The sequence below is a fragment of the Hyla sarda genome, chromosome 1 (assembly GCF_029499605.1).
Source record: "Hyla sarda isolate aHylSar1 chromosome 1, aHylSar1.hap1, whole genome shotgun sequence".
In the NCBI taxonomy this organism is placed as follows: Eukaryota; Metazoa; Chordata; class Amphibia; order Anura; family Hylidae; genus Hyla; species Hyla sarda.
Window position 1 is genome coordinate 274,819,541 of NC_079189.1, and position 15,159 is coordinate 274,834,699.

The 15,159-nt window shown below is 50.6% G+C and overlaps 2 pseudogenes; both read left to right on the plus strand.

The window, feature by feature from the left end:
* The first annotated feature begins 12,431 nt into the window (after positions 1-12,431).
* Positions 12,432-12,551, plus strand: LOC130353131 (5S ribosomal RNA; annotated as a pseudogene).
* A 1,486-nt stretch (positions 12,552-14,037) lies between these two features.
* LOC130334782 (5S ribosomal RNA) lies at positions 14,038-14,157 on the plus strand (annotated as a pseudogene).
* The last annotated feature ends 1,002 nt before the right edge of the window (positions 14,158-15,159 follow it).

Consider the following 15,159-nt stretch of genomic DNA (forward strand, 5'->3'; position numbering starts at 1 on the left):
GCCGTTGACAGCTTCCCACCCTTTATACCCTTTATACCCTTTATACCCTTTATACCCTTTATACTGTGGATTTAAGCATCAATAAATCATTTTCGGAATCGGAGCGGAAGGCGTCAACAGAGCAAAATGTCAACGGCACCCGGGATTCCCAGCCAGTCTCCCATGCTGGTACTTACTGGGCCCTAAGCTGAGGAGCAATTTGCAATCTGACGAGAGCAGGCGCGTTCAGCTTAGGATGGCCGTTGACAGCTTCACACCCTTTATACCCTTTATACCCGTTATACCCTTTATACTGTGGATTTAAGCATCAATAAATCCTTATCGGAACCGGAACGGAAGGCGGTAACAGAGCAAAATGTCATCTGCACCCGGGATTCCCTTACGTCCTAACCAGTAGCACAGATGGGGTATTCCACCCCCCGCGAACTGGTTAGGACAGATGGACGTTTTATTGAACCTAATTAAACAATCAGTAAAGACACACCCACAACACCCTGTATAAGTAAGAGGGTCACCCTCTGTCCCATTGTGTTATTTTCTGTCCTCCCGGACAGTGGGACAGATGGTGACCCCCTTACTCCTGTTATATGAGTAGGGGGGGTTCTTTCTTACTTGCAAATTTGGGCATGGTTTGCGCCCATCTGCTTCTGTACCACGGAGCCGTGACTCCAATCGCGGCCCCGGCCGGAAGTGCGTCAGCGGCGTCTGACGTCACTTCCTGTTTCTCTCTTCGCTTCCCGGCTCGTTTTTTTGCGCCGTTTTTGCTAATAATACGGCGAGCAGGGAGCCTCTTTCTATAACCCTCTAACTTAGGGTTCCTTTTTTTCCTGTTTTTTAAGCAAGATTTCTTTATCTCTCCTGTAACTCCGCCTTGTGGGCTGAGTCTTGTTTTGGCGCCAGCCAGGGGGATATTTAAACTCCCCCTAGGCTGTCATTCAGCCTCCTAGAGCGCAGAGCTGTTGGTACTTCCACAGTCCTGTCTTTTTGAGTTTAGTAGTGCATCCTTGCGGATACTACTGTTTCCCTATATATATCTCTTACCTGGTCTCTTGCTGAGAACTTTGAGTATTTTAAATTATATTTTAGCTAGCCGCAATTTTTTTCTTGCCGCTTCATTATCTAATCCTCCTCTCATATTTATCTAGATATGTCGACCGAGGGCTCAGGGGATCGTGAAGGCTTGGCAAAAAGATCCGCAAAGCGCAAGCACCTCTCTTGCCATGACTGCAATACTCCCCTTGAGGATAATTATGAATTTTCCAGGTGCCCTCCTTGTAGGGCTAAGTCTCTACCTTCCCACCAGATTGAGCCTACAGTCCAAGATATGTATGTGTGGGTCTCCTCTAACATGTCGGCCATGCAAGCCTCTATTGAGTAGCTGAAACACGTTGTCTCTCAGAAACGCGCCAGACCTTCTTCACCTCCCAGAATGGAGACGTCTGTGGATCAGGAGAGAGAAGATTCCAAGTCCTCCTCTTCGGATGAGGAGGTCGCTGCCTCCTATTTCTTTCCGCTGGAAAAGACCCAGCGTCTTCTGAGATCCATCCGGTCGGGGGACCAGGATGTTGATCCAGGGGAAGCCTCTACCTCCGCCTCTAAGGGACCTAGGGTCTTTAAAGCGGATGATACCCTTCTATCCGTGCTTAAAACGGAATGGAAAAAAACAGAAAAGGGTCCGGTCTTAACCAAAAGATTTAAGACCATGTTTCCTATACAGGAATCTCAGCTTTCCTCCTGGGGCCCTGTCCCTAAGGTTGATATGGCAGTTGCCAAACTGTCCAAGAGGACAGTAGTCCCTGCTGAGGATGGGTCTTCCTTGCAGGATCCAATGGATCGGAAGGCTGACTGTGCCATGAGGCGCTCCTACTCCACTGCTTCTGCGTCTGCATCAGTGGCGATAGCTTGCTCAGAGGTAGCAAACTTTTTAAAGACCCGCCTTTCTAACATCCAGGCGGATTTGGACCAGGGGGTTCCTAGGGATGAAATTCTTTCATCCTTCAAGACGACCAATCTGGCCGTTGATTTTTTGTGCGATGCTTCCACCCAGCATCTTAAATTGGCCTCCAAGTCTATGGCCCTGGCTTCCGCTGGAGGACGTCCTCTGTGGTTTAAACCTTGGAAGGTCGACAACTCTTCCAAGAACACCTTATGTGCTATGCCTTACGAACCCGGCATTCTTTTCGGAGCTGAGTTGGACCGCATTATGGAGGGACTTTCTGACAAGAAAGGCAAGTCCCTCCCTTATTCCTCCTTTCGTGGTCGAGGGCGGCGTTCTGGGGGCGGATCAGCCCCCCAACCTAAGCCTCAGAGAGACTGGGGTAATCAACGCCGGGGCGGAAAACGCTCCCGTGGCCCCAAAGACAACAGAAAGCTCTGACTGCGGGCTTCTTCGAAGCTCTGGGTTCCTTGCCGAGGTGACCTTTCCAGTTTCCCATCCTGCCCCCCAGATTCCAGTTGGTGGTCGTCTTCACCATTTTTTAAGCGCCTGGTCCCACCACATTCAAGACCCTTGGGTCCTGAGATTAATCTCGGATGGTTATTCGATAGACCTCGAATCAATTCCCCCATCCAATTATGTGGAGACAAGAGTTCTTTCACCAATCAAACAGGGGGCGCTAGAAACTTACATTCTGGAATACATCCAGAAGAATGCCTTAGAGGAAGTTCCTCTTGCAGAACGGGGGTCAGGAATTTATTCTCCAGTCTTCCTAGTTCCCAAGGTAACAGGAGACTGGCGGATGATTATAGATCTGAGATATCTCAATCAGTATGTAAAGCACAAACGCTTTCGTATGGAAACTATTCAATCTGTGGTCAACCTCATCTCGCCAGGGGATTACCTAGCTACTCTGGATCTAAAGGATGCTTACCTTCATATTTGTCACGATGCCGGCTGGCAGGTAGTGGATCCTCTGTGCCAGAGAGGGATTGGCGTGGACCGTGCTAGTGGACCGGTTCTAAGCCACTACTGGTTTTCACCAGAGCCCACCGCAAAGCGGGATGGTCTTGCTGCGGCGGTAGTGACCAGGTCGTATCCACTAGCAACGGCTCACCTCTCTGGCTGCTGAAGATAGGCGCGGTACAAGGGAGTAGGCAGAAGCAAGGTCGGACGTAGCAGAAGGTCGGGGCAGGCAGCAAGGATCGTAGTCAGGGGCAACGGCAGAAGGTCTGGAAACACAGGCAAGGAACACACAAGGAACGCTTTCACTGGCACTAAGGCAACAAGATCCGGCAAGGGAGTGCAGGGGAAGTGAGGTGATATAGGGAAGTGCACAGGTGAACACACTAATTGGAACCACTGCGCCAATCAGCGGCGCAGTGGCCCTTTAAATCGCAGAGACCCGGCGCGCGCGCGCCCTAGGGAGCGGGGCCGCGCGCGCCGGGACAGAACAGACGGAGAGCGAGTCAGGTAGGGGAGCCGGGGTGCGCATCGCGAGCGGGCGCTACCCGCATCGCGAATCGCATCCCGGCTGGCAGCGGAATCGCAGCGCCCCGGGTCAGAGGACGTGACCGGAGCGCTGCAGCGGGGAGAGTGAAGCGAGCGCTCCGGGGAGGAGCGGGGACCCGGAGCGCTCGGCGTAACAGTACCCCCCCCCTTGGGTCTCCCCCTCTTCTTAGAGCCTGAGAACCTGAGGAGCAGACTTTTGTCTAGGATGTTGTCCTCAGGTTCCCAGGATCTCTCTTCAGGACCACAACCCTCCCAGTCCACTAAAAAAAAATTTTTCCCTCTGACCTTTTTGGCAGCTAAGATTTCTTTGACCGAGAAGATGTCCGAGGAGCCGGAAACAGGAGTGGGAGGAACAGATTTGGGAGAAAAACGGTTGAGGATGAGTGGTTTGAGAAGAGAGACGTGAAAGGCATTAGGGATACGAAGAGAAGGAGGAAGAAGAAGTTTATAAGAGACAGGATTAATTTGACACAAAATTTTGAAAGGACCAAGATAGCGTGGTCCCAACTTGTAGCTAGGGACACGGAAGCGGACATATTTGGCGGAGAGCCATACCTTGTCTCCAGGGGAAAAAACGGGAGGAGCTCTTCTTTTCTTATCCGCGAACTTCTTCATGCGTGATGAAGCCTGTAAGAGAGAATTTTGGGTCTCTCTCCATAAGATGGAAAGGTCACGAGAAATTTCATCCACAGCGGGCAGACCAGAGGGCAAGGGAGTAGGGAGGGGGGGAAGAGGGTGACGGCCGTACACCACGAAAAATGGGGATTTGGAGGAAGACTCAGAGACCCTGAAGTTATACGAGAATTCGGCCCATGGGAGGAGATCTGCCCAGTCATCCTGGCGGGAGGAAACAAAATGTCGCAAATAATCACCCAGGATCTGGTTAATTCTTTCTACTTGTCCATTGGACTGGGGATGATATGCAGAAGAAAAATTTAATTTAATCTTGAGTTGTTTACAGAGAGCCCTCCAGAATTTAGACACGAATTGGACGCCTCTATCCGAGACAATCTGCGTAGGCAACCCGTGAAGACGAAAAATGTGTACAAAAAATTGTTTAGCCAACTGAGGCGCAGAAGGAAGACCAGGAAGAGGGATGAAATGTGCCATTTTGGAGAATCGATCAACGACCACCCAAATAACAGTGTTGCCACGGGAAGGGGGTAAATCAGTAATAAAATCCATACCAATCAGAGACCAAGGCTGTTCGGGGACAGGCAGAGGATGAAGAAAACCAGCGGGCTTCTGGCGAGGAGTCTTATCCCGGGCACAGATAGTGCAGGCTCGCACAAAGTCCACAACATCCGTCTCCAGAGTCGGCCACCAATAGAAGCGGGAGATGAGTTGCACAGATTTCTTGATACCCGCATGACCTGCGAGATGGGAGGAGTGACCCCATTTGAGGATTCCGAGGCGTTGGCGAGGAGAAACAAAGGTCTTTCCTGGAGGAGTCTGCCTGATGGAGGCAGGAGAAGTGGAGATCAGGCAGTCAGGTGGAATGATGTGTTGCGGAGAGAGTTCAACTTCTGAGGCATCCGAGGAACGAGAGAGAGCATCGGCCCTAATGTTCTTATCGGCAGGACGAAAGTGAATCTCAAAATTAAATCGGGCAAAGAACAGAGACCACCGGGCCTGGCGAGGATTCAGCCGTTGGGCAGACTGGAGGTAGGAGAGGTTCTTGTGGTCGGTGTAGATAATAACAGGAGAACTTGATCCCTCCAGCAGATGCCTCCATTCCTCAAGTGCTAATTTAATGGCTAGAAGCTCTCGATCCCCGATGGAGTAGTTCCTCTCCGCTGGAGAGAAGGTCCTAGAGAAAAAACCACAAGTGACAGCATGCCCGGAAGAATTTTTTTGTAGAAGAACAGCTCCAGCTCCCACTGAGGAGGCATCAACCTCCAATAGGAAGGGTTTGGAAGGATCAGGTCTGGAGAGGACGGGAGCCGAAGAAAAGGCAGACTTGAGTCGTTTAAAGGCGTCTTCTGCTTGAGGAGGCCAGGACTTGGGATCAGCATTTTTTTTGGTTAAAGCCACGATAGGAGCCACAATGGTAGAAAAATGTGGAATAAATTGCCTGTAATAATTGGCGAACCCCAAAAAGCGTTGGATAGCACGGAGTCCGGAGGGGCGTGGCCAATCTAAGACGGCAGAGAGTTTGTCTGGATCCATCTGTAGTCCCTGGCCAGAGACCAAATATCCTAGAAAAGGAAGAGATTGGCATTCAAACAGACATTTCTCAATTTTGGCATAGAGTTGGTTGTCACGAAGTCTCTGAAGAACCATACGGACATGCTGGCGGTGTTCTTCTAGATTGGCAGAAAAAATTAGGATATCGTCCAGATATACAACAACACAGGAGTATAACAGATCACGAAAAATTTCATTGACAAAGTCTTGGAAGACGGCAGGGGCGTTGCACAGTCCAAAGGGCATGACCAGATACTCAAAGTGTCCATCTCTGGTGTTAAATGCCGTTTTCCACTCGTCCCCCTCTCTGATGCGGATGAGGTTATAGGCGCCTCTTAAGTCCAATTTAGTGAAGATGTGGGCACCTTGGAGGCGATCAAAGAGTTCAGAGATGAGGGGTAAGGGGTAGCGGTTCTTAACCGTGATTTTATTAAGACCGCGGTAGTCAATGCAAGGACGTAGGGAGCCATCTTTTTTGGACACAAAGAAAAATCCGGCTCCGGCAGGAGAGGAGGATTTACGGATAAAGCCCTTTTTTAGATTCTCCTGGACGTATTCGGACATGGCAAGAGTCTCTGGGGCAGAGAGAGGATAAATTCTGCCCCGGGGTGGAGTAGTGCCCGGGAGGAGGTCGATAGGGCAATCATAAGGCCTGTGAGGAGGTAGAGTCTCAGCTTGTTTTTTGCAGAAAACATCCGCGAAGTCCATATAGGCCTTAGGGAGACCGGTTACTGGAGGAACCACAGAGTTACGGCAAGGGTTACTGGGAACCGGTTTTAGACAGTTCTTGGAACAAGAGGACCCCCAACTCTTGATCTCCCCAGTGGACCAATCCAGGGTAGGGGAATGAAGTTGAAGCCAGGGAAGTCCAAGGAGAATTTCCGAGGTGCAATTGGGGAGGACCAAAAGTTCAATCCTCTCGTGATGAGATCCGATGCTCATAAGAAGGGGCTCCGTGCGGAAACGTATGGTACAGTCCAATCTTTCATTATTTACACAATTGATGTAGAGGGGTCTGGCGAGACTGGTCACCGGGATGTTGAACCTTTTGACGAGAGAGGCCAAAATAAAATTTCCTGCAGATCCAGAGTCCAAGAAGGCCACTGTAGAGAAGGAGAAGGCAGAGGCAGACATCCGCACAGGCACAGTAAGACGTGGAGAAGCAGAGTAGACATCAAGGACTGTCTCACCTTTGTGCGGAGTCAGCGTACGTCTTTCCAGGCGGGGAGGACGGATAGGACAATCCCTCAGGAAGTGTTCGGTACTAGCACAGTACAGGCAGAGGTTCTCCATACGGCGTCGTGTCCTCTCGAGGTGTCAGGCGAGACCGGTCGACCTGCATAGCCTCCACGGCGGGAGGCACAGGAACAGATTGCAGGGGACCAGAGGAGAGAGGAGCCGAGGAGAAGAAACGCCTCGTGCGAACAGAGTCCATATCTTGGCGGAGTTCCTGACGCCTTTCGGAAAAACGCATGTCAATGCGAGTGGCTAGGTGAATAAGTTCATGTAGATTAGTAGGAATTTCTCGTGCGGCCAGAACATCTTTAATGTTGCTGGATAGGCCTTTTTTGAAGGTCGCGCAGAGGGCCTCATTATTCCAGGACAATTCTGAAGCAAGAGTACGGAATTGTACGGCATACTCGCCAACGGAAGAATTACCCTGGACCAGGTTCAACAGGGCAGTCTCAGCAGAAGAGGCTCGGGCAGGTTCCTCAAAGACACTTCGGATTTCCGAGAAGAAGGAGTGTACAGAGGCAGTGACGGGGTCATTGCGGTCCCAGAGCGGTGTGGCCCATGACAGGGCTTTTCCGGACAGAAGGCTGACTACGAAAGCCACCTTAGACCTTTCAGTGGGAAACAGGTCCGACATCATCTCCAGATGCAGGGAACATTGGGAAAGAAAGCCACGGCAAAACTTAGAGTCCCCATCAAATTTATCCGGCAAGGATAAGCGTATCCCAGGAGCGGCCACTCGCTGCGGAGGAGGTGCAGGAGCTGGCGGAGGAGATGAGTGCTGAAGCTGTGGTAGTAACTGTTGTAGCATAACGGTCAGTTGAGACAGCTGTTGGCCTTGTTGCGCTATCTGTTGTGACTGCTGGGCGACCACCGTGGTGAGGTCAGCGACAACTGGCAGAGGAACTTCAGCGGGATCCATGGCCGGATCTACTGTCACGATGCCGGCTGGCAGGTAGTGGATCCTCTGTGCCAGAGAGGGATTGGCGTGGACCGTGCTAGTGGACCGGTTCTAAGCCACTACTGGTTTTCACCAGAGCCCGCCGCAAAGCGGGATGGTCTTGCTGCGGCGGTAGTGACCAGGTCGTATCCACTAGCAACGGCTCACCTCTCTGGCTGCTGAAGATAGGCGCGGTACAAGGGAGTAGGCAGAAGCAAGGTCGGACGTAGCAGAAGGTCGGGGCAGGCAGCAAGGATCGTAGTCAGGGGCAACGGCAGAAGGTCTGGAAACACAGGCAAGGAACACACAAGGAACGCTTTCACTGGCACTAAGGCAACAAGATCCGGCAAGGGAGTGCAGGGGAAGTGAGGTGATATAGGGAAGTGCACAGGTGAACACACTAATTGGAACCACTGCGCCAATCAGCGGCGCAGTGGCCCTTTAAATCGCAGAGACCCGGCGCGCGCGCGCCCTAGGGAGCGGGGCCGCGCGCGCCGGGACAGAACAGACGGAGAGCGAGTCAGGTAGGGGAGCCGGGGTGCGCATCGCGAGCGGGCGCTACCCGCATCGCGAATCGCATCCCGGCTGGCAGCGGAATCGCAGCGCCCCGGGTCAGAGGACGTGACCGGAGCGCTGCAGCGGGGAGAGTGAAGCGAGCGCTCCGGGGAGGAGCGGGGACCCGGAGCGCTCGGCGTAACAATATTCCTATTCATCCGGTATCCAGAAAGTATCTAAGGATCGCAGTTCAGGTAGGGGGAGTTCTAAAACACCTCCAGTTTGTAGCCCTCCCGTTTGGAATTTCTTCGGCCCCACACACATTTACCAAAGTGGTGGTAGCGGTAGTTGCTGCTCTAAGGCTCCAAGGGCTCAGCATCGTTCCCTACCTAGACGATTGGCTCCTCAGAGCTCCTTCTTCTGCGATCCTGTCCTAACATCTGCAACTAGAAGTATCCTTCCTTCACCAGTTAGGGTGGATAGTCAATTGGGCCAAATCCAATTTCCTCCCAACGACCTCAGTGAGGTTCCTCGGCTTCATTGTCGACTCAATCTCCATGACACTTTACCTCTCTCCCGAGAGGAAATCTCGGGTTCAAGAATCGGCCCTTTTTCTCTCTGTACCCCAGAGAGTATCCATTCGCACTCTCATGAGGATGTTGGGACTTATGTCCGCTACCGTGGATGCGGTTCCTTGGGCTCTTTGGCATCTACGCCCTCTTCAATCAGAGGTGCTCGCCACATGGAATTTCAGGCCCTCGGGCCTAAACAAGTGCCACTCCCTGTCTTATCGAGTCCGGTCCTCTCTCAGATGGTGGTCTCACCTCGAGGACGGCAAGTCAATGATCCAACCTTCTTGGATCATACTTACTACCGACGCGTCCCTTGTAGGTTGGGGAGCGCATCTCTTGGATCTGTCAGTGCGGGGATCTTGGTCTCCACAGTAGAGAGGGTTAACCTCCAATCTCCTCGAGATTCGAGCCATCAGATTAGCACTCCTCCACTTTGCTTCTCTTCTTCAAGGGAAAGCAGTAAAGATCCAATCCGACAGCATGACGGCTGTATTGTACATCAACAAGCAGGGAGGCACTCGATCACAAAGCCTCCTCAGAGAGGTGGGTCTGATCTTGGATTGGGCAGAGAGGAACCTAACCCATCTGTCGGCAGTTCACATTCGGGGATCCCTCAATGTGATCGCCGACCGCCTGAGCAGAGGACTTTCAACTGGAGAATGGTCTCTCCATCCAGAGATATTCAAACAAATATCACTCAGGTGGGGTGTGCCGGAAATAGATCTTATGGCAACAAGGTTCAACACCAAAGTGGTGAGATTTTGCTCCCTGTACAGGGAAGACAACCCAGTAGCAATCGATGCTCTCTCAATCCCATGGAGGTTCAGGCTGGCCTACATCTTCCCTCCAATTCCCTTGATCCCAAGGGTATTGATGAAAATCAGGCAGGACCAAGCCTCTGTCATAGCCATAATTCCATTTTGGCCCAAGAGAGCTTGGTTTACCCAACTCTTGCAAATGAGTCGGGGACAATTCTGGAGGCTTCCCCCAGAGCAAGCACTAGTGTCGGGGGACACTCACAGCAGCTCAAATCTTCAAATGTTCAACCTGACAGCCTGGAGGTTGACCAGTCCCTTCCACATCTAGAAGGGCTTTCTAGTGCGGTCTTGAATACCCTCTCGCATTCCAGAGCGGAGTCCACTAACAGAGCCTATAAAAGAATTTGGACAACTTTTCAGTCTTGGTGCTCCAAGAAACAACTACCTGGTCAGAATCCAGCTGTTGCCACAATTCTCAACTTTCTCCAGGAGGGATTAGACAAGAATCTATCTCCTTCCACACTCAGAGTTCAGGTATCAGCCATCTCTGCCTTTCTCAATAAACCATTGTCTCAAGACCCACTAGTCCAAACATTCTTGAGAGGATCCTCAAGGTTAAAACCTACAATTATACAACCTGTCCCAGCATGGGACTTATTGATGGTGCTCAAGGGGTTAGCATCTCCCCCCTTTGAGCCCTTGGAGGAGGTGGACATGAAATTTGTTACCATTAAAATAACTTTTTTACTGGCAATAACATCAGCCAAAAGGATTGGGGAACTTCAAGCGCTCTCGGCACTTGAACCATATACAAAATTTTTGCCAGATCGAGTGTTACTCAGATTTATGCCATCCTTTATACCTAAAGTTCCATCATTCCAAAATATTAATCAAGTTATATCCCTGCCAGTATTTTCTCCTCCTCCATCCTCCAATGAAGATAGTGCTCTTCATTGCCTAGATATCTCGAGATGTCTCCAGATCTATATAAGAAGATCTTTGGAGTTTAGGAAGGATAAAAATCTGCTAATTCTCTTTTCAGGACCCTAGAGAGGTCTTAAAGCTTCAAAGCCCTCCATCAGTAGATGGGTAAAGGATGCCATTCGTATTTCCATGGTATCCCAAGGTAAGGAGCCTCCTGAGTTTGTAAAAGCTCATTCCACCAGGTCTGTATCTACCTCCTTTGCGGAAAGGAGTCTTGTTCCCTTGGAACATATATGCAAAGCTGCTTCCTGGAGTTCACTCTCCACATTTATCACAGACTTGACAGTAGATTGGCCGATTTCTCCTCATTTGGACGGACAGTATTATCTGCCGTCAGGCATGAGAGCCCTCCCTCATAGGGTTTCTGCTTGCCATTTCCCCATCTGTGCTACTGGTTAGGATGTAAGGGAATCGTTAATTTCTAACGATAATTTGTTTTCCCTTAGTCCTAACAGTAGCACAACTTTCCCTCCCTAGTTAAGTTATTTTCTTCTATTGTTTGCCTTTAGTTCTTCTTGTTACTACACAATGGGACAGAGGGTGACCCTCTTACTTATACAGGGTGTTGTGGGTGTGTCTTTACTGATTGTTTAATTAGGTTCAATAAAACTTCAATCTGTCCTAACCAGTTCGCGGGGGGTGGAATACCCCATCTGTGCTACTGTTAGGGCTAAGGGAAAACAAATTATCGTTAGAAATTAACAATTCCAAACCAGTCTCTCATGCCGTTACTTACCGGTCCCTAAGCTGAGTAGCAGTCTGCGATCTGTCGAGAGCAGGCGCTTTCAGCTTAGCATAGCCGTTGACAGCTTCACACCTTGTATACTGTGGATTTAAGCATCAATAAATCCTTTTCGAAATCGGAGCGGAAGGCGGCAACATTGAAAATGTCAACGGCATCCAGGATTCCCAGCCAGTCTCCCATGCCGGTATTTACCAGGCCCAAAGCCGCGTAGCAGTCTGCAATCTGACAAGAGCAGGTGCATTCAGCTTAGGATGGCAGGTGACAGCTTCAAAACCCTGTACACTGTGGATTTAAGAATCAATAAATCCTTTTCGGAATCAGAATGGAAGGCGGCAACAGAGCAAAACGTCAACGCTGGGTAGCAGTCTGTGATCTGACGAGAGCAGGCGCGTTCAGCTTAGGATGGCCGTCGACAGCTTCACACCTTGTATACTGTGGAATTAAGCATCAATAAATCCTTTTTGGAATCGGAGCGGAAGGCGGCAACAGAGCAAAATGTCAATGGCACCCGGGATTCCCAGCCAGTCTCCCATGCTGGCACTTACCGGGCCCTAAGCTGGGTACAAGTCTGCGATCTGACGAGAGCTCCGATTCTGAAAACATTTATTGATGCTTAAATCCACGGTATAAAGGGTATAAAGGGTATAAAGGGTGTTAATCTGTCAACGGCCATCCTAAGCAGAACGCGCCTGCTCTCGTCAGATTGCAAATTGCTACTCAGCTTAGGGCCCGGTAAGTACCAGCATGGGAGACTGGCTGGGAATCCCGTGTGCCGTTGATGTTTTTCTCTGTTGCCGCCTTCCGCTCCGCTCCGATTCCGAAAAGGATTTATTGATGCTTAAATCCACAGTATACAAGGTGTGAAGCTGTCGACGGCCATCCTAAGCTGAACGCGCCTGCTCTCGTCAGATCGCAAATTGCTACTCAGCTTTGGGCCCGGTAAGTACCAGCATGGGAGACTGGCTGGGAATCCCAGGTGTAGTTGACATTTTGCTCTGTTGCCGCCTTCCGTTCCGATTCCAAAAGGATTTATTGATGCTTAAATGCACAGTATAAAGGGCGAGAAGCTGTCAACGGCCATCCTAAGCTGAACGCGCCTGCTCTCGTCAGATCGCAGACTGCTACCCAGCTTAGGGCCCGGTAAGTACTGGCATGGGAGACTGGCTGGGAATCCCGGTTGCCGTTGACATTTTGCTCTATTGCTGCCTTCCGCTCCGATTCCGAAAAGAATTTATTGATGCTTAAATCCACAGTATACAAGGTGTGAAGCTGTCGACGGCCATCCTAAGCTTAACGCGCCTGCTCTCGTCAGATCGCAGACTGGTACAGATCTTAGGGCCCGGTAAGTACCGGCATGGGACACTGGCTGGGAATCCCGGCTGCCATTGACATTTTGCTCTGTTGCCGCCTTCCGTTCCGATTCCGAAAAGGATTTATTGATGCTTAAATTCACAGTATACAAAGTGTGAAGCTGTCAACGGCCATCCTAAGCTGAATGCGCCTGTTCTCGTCAGATCGCAGACTGCTACCCAGCTTCGGGCCTGGTAAGTACCAGCATGGGAGACTGGCTGGGAATCCCGGGTGCAGTTGACATTTTACTCTGTTTATGCTCCGATTCCGAAAATTATTTATTGATGCTTAAATCCACAGTATACAAAGTGTGAAGCTGTCGACGGCCATCCTAAGCTGAACGCGCCTGCTCTCGTCAGATTGCAGACTGTTACCCAGCTTAGGGCCCGGTAAGTACCAGCATGGGAGACTGGCTGGGAATCTCAGGTGTTGTTGGCATTTTGCTCTGTAGCTCTGTAGACATTTTGCTCCGATTCCGAAAAGGATTTATTGATGCTTAAATCCACAGTATCCACAGTATACAGGGTGTGAAGCCGTCTACGGCTATCCTAAGCCGAATGCGCCTGTTCTTGTCAGATCGCAGACTGCTGCCCGGCAAGTACGGGCATGGGAGACTGGCTGGCAATCCAAGGTGCTATTGACATTTTGCTCTGTTGCCGCCTTCCTCTCCGATTAAAAAAAATATTTATTGATGCTTAAATCCACAGTATACAAGGCGTGAAGATGTCAACGGCCATCCTAAGCTGAACGCGCCTTCTCTCGTCAGATCGCAGACTGCTACCCAGCTTAGGGCCCGGTAAGTACCAGCATGGGAGACTGGCTGGGAATCTCAGGTGTTGTTGACATTTTGCTCTGTAGCTCTGTAGACATTTTGCTCCGATTCCGAAAAGGATTTATTGATGCTTAAATCCACAGTATACAGGGTGTGAAGCCGTCTACGGCTATCCTAAGCTGAATGCGCCTGTTCTTGTCAGATCGCAGACTGCTGCCCGGCAAGTACGGGCATGGGAGACTGGCTGGCAATCCAAGGTGCTATTGACATTTTGCTCTGTTGCCGCCTTCCTCTCCGATTAAAAAAAATATTTATTGATGCTTAAATCCACAGTATACAAGGCGTGAAGATGTCAACGGCCATCCTAAGCTGAACGCGCCTGCTCTCGTCAGATCGCAGACTGCTACGCAGCTTAGGGCCCAGTAGGTACCGTCATGGGAGACTGGCTGGGAATCCCGGGTGCAGTTGACATTTTGCTCTGTTGCCGCCTTCCGTTCCGATTCCGAAAAGGATTTATTGATGCTTAAATGCACAGTATAAAGGGCGAGAAGATGTCAACGGCCAACCTAAGCTGAACGCGCCTGCTCTCGTCAGATCGCAGACTGCTACCCAGCTTAGGGCCCGGTAAGTACCAGCATGGGAGACTCACTGGGAATCCCAGGTGTCGTTGACATTTTGCACTGTTGCCGCCTTCCGCTCCGATTCCGTAAAGGATTTATTGATGCTTAAATCCACAGTATACAGGGTGTGAAGATGTCTACGGCCATCCTAAGCTGAATGTGTCTGTTCTCGTCAGATCGCAGACTGCTACCCAGCTTCGGGCCTGGTAAGTACCAGCATGGGAGACTGGCTGGGAATCCTGGGTACAGTTGACATTTTGCTCTGTTTTTTCTCCGATTCCGAAAATTATTTATTGATGCTTAAATCCACAGTATACAAAGTGTGAAGATGTCAACGGCCATCCTAAGCTGAACGCGCCTGCTCTCGTCAGATCGCAGACTGCTACCCAGCTTAGGGCCTGGTAAGTACCAGCATGGTAGACTGGCTGGAATCCCGGGTGCAGTTGACATTTTAATCTGTTGCCGCCTTCCGCTCCGATTCGGAAAAGGATTTATTGATGCTTAAATCCATAATATACAGGGTGTGAAGCTGTCAACGGCCATCCTAAGCTGAACGTGTCTGCTCTCCTCAGATCGCAGACTGCTGCCCGGCGGATACCGGCGTGGGAGACTGGCTGGCAATCCAAGGTGCCAATGACATTTTGCTCTGTTGCCGCCTTCCTCTCCGATTAATAAAAATATTTATTGATGCTTAAATCCACAATATACAATGCGTGAAGATGTCAACGGCCATCCTAAGCTGTACGCGCCTGCTCTCGTCTGATCGCAGACTGCTACCCAGCTTAGGGCCCAGTAAGTACCGGCATGGGAGACTGGCTGGGAATCCCGGGTGCAGTTGACATTTTGCTCTGTTGCCGCCTTCCGTTCCGATTCCGAAAAGGATTTATTGATGCTTAAATGCACAGTATAAAAAGCATGAAGCTGTCAATGGCCGTCCTAAGCTGAACGTGCCTGCTCTTGTCAGATCGCAGACTGCTACCCAGCTTAGGGCCCGGTAAGTACTGGCATGGGAGACTGGCTGGGAATCCCGGTTGCCGTTGACATTTTGCTCTATT